The sequence below is a fragment of the Procambarus clarkii genome, chromosome 33 (genome assembly GCF_040958095.1).
Source record: "Procambarus clarkii isolate CNS0578487 chromosome 33, FALCON_Pclarkii_2.0, whole genome shotgun sequence".
NCBI classification, from domain to species: Eukaryota; Metazoa; Arthropoda; class Malacostraca; order Decapoda; family Cambaridae; genus Procambarus; species Procambarus clarkii.
Window position 1 is genome coordinate 33,452,660 of NC_091182.1, and position 7,662 is coordinate 33,460,321.

A 7,662-nucleotide genomic window follows, 5' to 3' on the forward strand; every position below is an offset into this window, starting at 1 on the left:
CAGAGTATAGGAATTGCACCAATCGTCTGAGTCACTTAACTTTACCGTTTAGATAAATTTAATTTATATTTCTAAAAAAATTGTATAAAATCAATGAAATTTCAGAGCTCAATTGTTTTAATTAGGACATAATTCTCTCTCTTTTTGTGATGAGAAAGAACTCCAGAATATTTTTACCATAGGAGTAAAATATACTTTTTAACACTTGACCCATTTTAATTCCTTACAGACATCTCTTTCTGAGAACTCCAACCCATTTCTAGTCAACTGGGATGGAGGGGACAGTATTCAGGCGGTATTGGACCGCCTGCTGCTCTACCCTCATGATGAACGCTTGGTTACTTTAGCTAGAGATTCAGCCAAGGATCTTCATTCACTTTTACCAGGACCAGAACGTACAGCAAAAATCAATGCAACAGTGAGTAAGATTCTAAAGTACAAAAGCATTTTTAGCATAATTTAAATTTTCATGAGGGAAATAAATATTCCAATCTGTAAAAGTTAATCAATAAATGTAATGAAATGTCTCTTTCTAATGGGCTATTTAGTAGCTCCCCAATGCTGCTACAACCTGAAAGACCTAAGTCTCAGGGAAACACGTCAGGATGCTGCTACAACCTGAAAGACCTAAGTCTCGGGGAAACACGTCAGGATGCTGCTACAACCTGAAAGACCTAAGTCTTAGGGGAACATGTCAGGATGCTGCTACAACCTGAAAGACCTAAGTCTCAGGGGAACACGTCAGGATGCTGCTACAACCTGAAAGACCTAAGTCTCAGGGAAACATGTCAGGATGCTGCTACAACCTGAAAGACCTAAGTCTTAGGGGAACATGTCAGGATGCTGCTACAACCTGAAAGACCTAAGTCTCGGGGGAACACGTCAGGATGCTGCTACAACCTGAAAGACCTAAGTCTCAGGGGAACACGTCAGGATGCTGCTACAACCTGAAAGACCTAAGTCTCAGGGAAACATGTCAGGATGCTGCTACAACCTGAAAGACCTAAGTCTTAGGGGAACATGTCAGGATGCTGCTACAACCTGAAAGACCTAAGTCTCAGGGGAACACGTCAGGATGCTGCTACAACCTGAAAGACCTAATTCTCAGGGGAACATGTCAGGATGCTGCTACAACCTGAAAGACCTAAGTCTCGGGGGAACACGTCAGGACTCGTTGATCTATAAACACCTACTGGGAACCAGAACCAGACTCTGGTCTGCTCAAAGAGGTGAAGGGAAAACCGGGGATCAGAGATCACCACAGAACTCGGTGAAAGACCCACCAGAAAGCCAAAATCCTCCATAACAAGCAATGTCTTAGAAAATTTTGTACCCCTGACAAACACAATGCAAATAGTCAGCACTGTAGTGAAATCACATCTTAAATGCACTTGCCTGCCACCAGATGGCAGCCCAGAGTCTCAGCCAACCTTCCAAGCCTTTTGTGAGCCACTCTTGGTGACAACCTGACAACTTCCACAGGAAAGTAGGGAACAAAGCAGGGATGAGGAGCTACTGAGAGGCCCACCAGAAATATTAGTTTCATTACTTTCAAGTCACACACAGCAGCAGACGACAGCATCACTCCCTCCTTCACCAACACCTGCCTCACCAAAATGGCTCCTCTCAACATACTCCTTTTGTTGTTATTACACTCAATATACACACACGTTATATAATTATCTACATTTGTGTTCATCGTAGCGAACCACCAAGCTGGTATGGTGAGTCCAGACAATAACAGGTTGCCACACAATAACAAGGGGGGCCTGTGGCTGAGTGGTCAGTGCATTGGATTCGTAGTCCTATGGCCTGGGGATCGATCCTGGTGACGGCGGAAACAAATGGGCAGAGTTTCTTTCACATTGATGTTCCTGTTACCTAGCAGTAAATAAGTACCTGGGACAGCTGTTATGGGTGGGTGTGTGAAACAAAAAAAAGTTGATTGAGTGACAGTTGAGAAGTGGGCCAAAAGAGCCAGAGCTCGACCCTCCTCAAGCACAACTAGGTGAATACATAGTCAGCAGATGATAACACCTCTCCCTACCTCCCACCATACTACTCACATCGCTAATTCTCACCACACTGCTGTGGTCACAAGCTGAACAGCAGTGCTGTTAGCTTATGCTGTATGTGCTGCTATTATTAGAATCCTGGTCATTAAATCCTGTAAATGAGTAATTTTTTCACAAGTTTATTTTGTAAAGGAATATGAGAAGTCGTTTAAGATTCTTAGATGAACAAAACAATAGCAATGTGCTGTGGCCAGTGCTGTGAACATCTTAAACAGCATTGTGTTCACTGATATCTGAACATTGTACACAGTCTTTATCAGTCAGGCTCTTCTGTAATACTATCATGGCTAAATAATACCAGTCTTATATTTTTATATTTTTAGGTGATGCTGTGGTCACAAGCTGAACAGCAGTGCTGTTAGATCATGCTGTATGTGCCCCATCTTGGTTACTCACTCAATACTGAGGCTCTCACACCCGGGAATGTTGCCCATGATTTTTTTTCTAGGGGGGACGGGGCTCCCTGGAGCTATCCAGGCTGAATGGATATGTATATCTTTCTGGCATCAGTCAATGCATAGAGTTCTTGCCTACCGGGGACCACGAGCCAGAACCTGGCCCCCTCTAGATAAGCACGAGGAGCAATGGCCTATAGAGACCTCCCTGTGGGTGGGAGCATTCTATGTCTGCCAATGACCGGGACAGGCACCCAGTAAGGTAGGCACCCCAAAACAAACCCCTATTCTGGTAAAACTATTGCGACTAAAGGCCAAACAAGTGGACAGAACTCCCCAAACGAAAATTAGCAAACTAGCATGATGTCATCAAGTCACCACGCCGCTGTCTGCACAACCCCCCTTCCCTGGGAGGGGGAAGGGGGAGCCCCAGACCCACCTGCCGGCGACCCAACCTTCAGTTCTTGGCTGATGGGAATCTGGTGCGGTTGTGCCTCTGGCTCCAGTTTTTTTTGTCTTGTGCCTTGTGGTGTGAGCTGTCTCTTTCAGGTGGTGTGTGAGCCAGGAGTCCTATTCCATGGTACTCGGGCTACATGTGCCTAGGGTTCCCTTCCCTAGGTGCCCTGTAAGTACTGCCCTTGGGGCTTGGGGTCTCCTTCCACAAGTCACCTCGGGATCTACCTCCGCTGTGCCGTTTACTGCTCGGTATTTGGCTGCCCTTGGGATCACCTGGGGTTTTTCTTACCCTTGTTTGTCTCTGGGTAGCTTTCATCACTGGCAGGGGCGCAGGGTACTGCACAGCTAGTTTTCACCTATAACAGCGGCCGACTCTGTTCCACCTGGGTACGATGTCCTGTTGCGAGGTTTTTCTTCTATTTTTGTTTTCTGCCTGGTGGGGGGAGGGGTCTGCCTTTGTGGTTCCCCGTTGCTGTTCTGAGGGTATATATATCTATATTTGTGTTTGGTGGTCCTCCCCGCTTGGTCCCCGTGAGTACACACATCCCGGGGGTTAAGCTTTAGAAGTTTGTTTGGTAGACCTGGACACCAGTTCGCAGTACCCTGCCTAGGCTTCCCTTAGCATGTAACCGTGGCTAAGGGCCCTGGGAAACCCCACATGGGCTATGTGGTCTGAAGGATGTGACCCCTGAGTCCCTCCTCGCGTCCTGCGAGTTTGAAGGTTGCTCTGTCCCTGTGTCTGAGGGTGACACTCACCGGTTTTGCCTCCGACATGCTGCCTGTTGGGTCGATGATTGTTTTGACCCGGAGTCAAGCGACATGTATTGTCTGTACGTACTCCAGCTCACCCAAGCCACTGAGGGTTGCCAGGGAGCCTCCGGGTGAGCCCCGGAGACTCCCTGGCAACCCTCCTTCCCACCAGTCGGCGTTTTTTTCGAGTTGGTTGACACTTAGCTTCCGAACTGATGCTAGGCAGCAGGCGCGGTGAGGTCCGGGGCTCCCCCCTCCCCCTTTCGGGGCGGGGAGGGCTGCGCAGACGATCGGTGCGGCAGTAAAGTGTGATGTTTACTTGTTTGCTTGTTTCCTTGGGATTGTAGGGAGTTTCTACCTCTCTGTTTGGTTTTCTGTTTTAGTTTTTTACCATGTGGGGTTTGTTTTGTTATGCCTACCTTTCTGGATGCCTAACCCCGGTCGATGGTAGATAAGGAAACCCCCCAACCACAAGGATTTTTCAGGGCCATTGCTCCCTGAAACCTCTCTGAAGGGGCCAGGTTCTGGCACTGGCCCCTGGTAGGTCTGAACTCCTTAGCTAATGTCCCAGTCTAATATAACATACATTAGCCCAATAAGCTCCAGGGAGCCTCCGGGGCTCACCCAGAAAATGGCGTTTCATTACATTCAACGTTGTTTTTTTTTACAAATATTTTAATGGATGATGCAAGGATTGTCATCTATTCACAATAGGGAGAAAAATGGATGACGACGCTCGCGACATCGGTGTGGGAAAGTGTTAAAATATGTATACAGTAGAATGTTCATAGTGTTCCATAGAACTGTGGTACATGTGTCAGTAATGAGTCCAAAATAAATGTTTATTGTCACAATATTACTTGTTCAAAATTCACTAAAATTACAATATGTACAGTTTCACACACTATTTACACAGTAACACACTGTATTACACACCCAATACTTCAGAAGAGAGTAATAATCAATGAAGCAGTAATAATCACGGTACACAGCGCGACTTCGCTCTTGATGCACCAGGTACAAACCGAATTTTGCTTTTTGTTTTTTCGTTCTCTGTGCTTGCAAATAATGCACTCACGTCCAACATTGGCTTTAGTACCTGTAGGTGGTGTGTAGCCAAGCTTGTGAAGTGTAAGATAGTCTTAAAAAGATTATAGGAAAAGATCAAATTATAAGGTAGTCTTGAAAAGATCACTTTGTAAGGTATTCTGGAAGAGATTCAGCCATTATGGAAGAGATTCAGCCATTCTGGAAGAGATTCAGCCATTCTGGAAGAGATTCAGCTATTCTTGAAGAGATCTTTGGAAAACACCACCATGGAAGCCACTAACACTACTCATCTATGCTACTTGTATCAGATGCATCATCACTGAACCCAGAAAATGATTCATCTATGTATTATCTATAAAAATTGGAGATAACATAGGTTAGTATGGGTGGCACTCAGCTACTACTGGATACGCTCGTTGTATCGTCCTCATCAGTGCTGTATTACTTGCATCTGACCCTTGTGCTAGGTCCTTATTGTGACTAGCTTCATCAATATCATGACCCTTATGTTCTTCAAACAATTAGGTCTGAAATTCACCGACAGAGAGCAATGTTTCAACACCAAGTTAGACAGGTGTTTGGTAGCCAGAGGTACGTGTGCCACCCATTGTTGCTCACTCGGTACTAAGCTAGCCAGCAGTCCTAGGACATTCTGGGATTTTTTCCAAGATGGCTGCCTCTCACTGGCGGTTCCTAGAGTCCATTTCATACTACAGCCGGGAGGGAGGGAGGTGAGGGAGCCGGTCGGCCGAGCGAACAGCACACTGGACTGGTGATCCTGTGGTCCCGGGTTCGATCCTGGGCGCCGGCGAGAAACAATGGGCAGAGTTTCTTTCACCTTATGCCCCTGTTACCTATCAGTAAAATAGGTACCTGGGTGTTAGTCAGCTGTCACTGGCTGCTTCCTGGGGGTGGAGCCGCGGGGACACTAAAGCCCCGAAATCATCTCAAGATAACCTCAAGATAGCCTACCGTGCGTTTGTTTTGAATGGGTACGAAATATTAAAAACGTGTTTTCTCAGCTCGCGCAGTTTCTCATCGACCGAGTTTTCTCGGCTGGCGCATCCAGTGGTTAAGGGTTAAGTCTGTGACTAAATAATGTTTGCAAAATTATAGGTTTAATACTTAGTTTTAAGAATTTTCTCGTGATTCATCTCGGTCAATTCTCAAGCTGAAGAGATTCTAATTAACGGTCAGATGCCCTGGTTAAACACCTGAATATTTATCTTGATATTTATGATGCTGAAGGCTTAATTAGGCTCAAATATAGTATATTTGTGAATTGGTAAGTGAACCTTTGGCCTAAACAGAGAATATTCTCAAATTATAACTGTATTGCATTATAAATCCAGGGTTTGAAATAGAAATAGGCTGTGGTATACTTGCTTCTTTGATAATCCCTAAGGCCATTTTCTCATGTCAAATTTGAGGGGGTACTCAGTTTTTAAATCTCATATTTCATGTGTTTGAAAATAATACACTGTTTTAACCTAACCTTCACCTAACCATGGATAGGGAGTAGATGATAGTACTAATTGCATATATTTTTTATGTGATTACCATCAACAGGTACAGTATATACCTCTTGAGGACAGGTTGAGAAATCTTGTGTTATTTATTTACTTTTCTTTTCTGTGAAGTTGGCACACCTACAAACTACAATTGACAGTGAAGGAGAAGTTCGAGTGGATTTGGCACGACAAGAGAGAGATGCCAGTGAAGCAGGCGATGCTCTGACTAGAGCCAGTGTTGCACTTCAAATCTCTCAGTGTGATGCTCGAACTCAGGCTCTGGCCCTACTCACCTTGCATTACTGCACTGCCCTTCAGTACTGTACTGCAGATCCTCAGGTAATGAACTTATATTTTATGAAGGTAGTAATTAGTGTTCGCACATTATAATGGTAATGAGTTTAAATCTTGCAGTTCTTTTTGAATCGTAAAATCTCTCTCAAGATGATTATATTTTTATGTTCAAGCATATAGAGAGTTTTTATGGAATGGTGTAATGTCAAGATTGTATTGATTATACTTATCATGTAAGTTACTGTTTAAAAGATAAAAAAAATATTACTGTGCTTGTCCCTCAATTGTACCCCAGTGCATTAGGCTTACTGATTTGTGTGTACAGTTGGACGTGTGTATGAAAAAATTGCACTGTAGTTTTGTCAGGGGCAGCTATGCTTCTCTGCTTTGGTGGCAAATTATTGTCCTGGGCTTCCTGCTGTGTGCCCAGTGACACCAACCACTGGACACACAGTGAGCTGTATGCCCAGTGGCTGATGGGTTTGACAGTTCCAGGGCTGAATGCCAAGTTCATCCCAGACCGAGTTCCCACCTCTGATTCCTGGGCTGAGCACCTGGAGGTATCTAGGCTACACTCCCAAGGAGTCTGAACTATGCACCAGAAAGCTCCTAGACACAATGGCCTAATGAGATACATACAGCCACATGCCTTCCAGACACCACTTATGTGTATTTAGATATGTCAGTTTCTAGTGTTGGGATTGTCTGAATAAAACTAATGGGTAAGTGGCAAGATTGAGAGGTGACGAGGCATCACAATATTTGTTTTTGTTAGTTGTTGTGATTCCTGTGATTTTCTAGGATATATCGACAAAATTTTTAACATCTGTGCACAGTGTCTGCTGCAAATGCAGGTAATTTGTCAGTGATATCTTCTACAAACAGGAAGCCTAAGAGACACCATTCATTGATAATCTTTGAGGTGAAAGGTGGAAAGCAGAGTAAGGAGAAATGTGTGCACAGAGTACCAAGTGAGCAAGACTATGTTTTTAAATAATATTAAGGCTTAACAGGCAGACAGGCTATCAGGCAAGACGAGCTGTCAGGCAAAATGGGCTGTTAGGATACACTGCTGTCAGTCTAGACAGTCAGGCTGGACTCCACTGTCTGGCTGTTCAGACTGTCAGGTTA

The 7,662-nt window shown here is 44.7% G+C and overlaps 1 long non-coding RNA gene across 1 annotated transcript in view; it reads left to right on the forward strand.

Moving 5' to 3' along the window:
- The first annotated feature begins 231 nt into the window (after positions 1-231).
- Positions 232-7,662, forward strand: part of LOC138349876 (uncharacterized) — a 22,999-nt gene continuing 15,568 nt past the window's right edge. Inside the window, exons 1-2 of the long non-coding RNA XR_011230258.1 lie at positions 232-418; positions 6,367-6,576. This is a non-coding gene — a long non-coding RNA (uncharacterized lncRNA). The remainder of the gene's footprint in view (positions 419-6,366; positions 6,577-7,662) is intronic.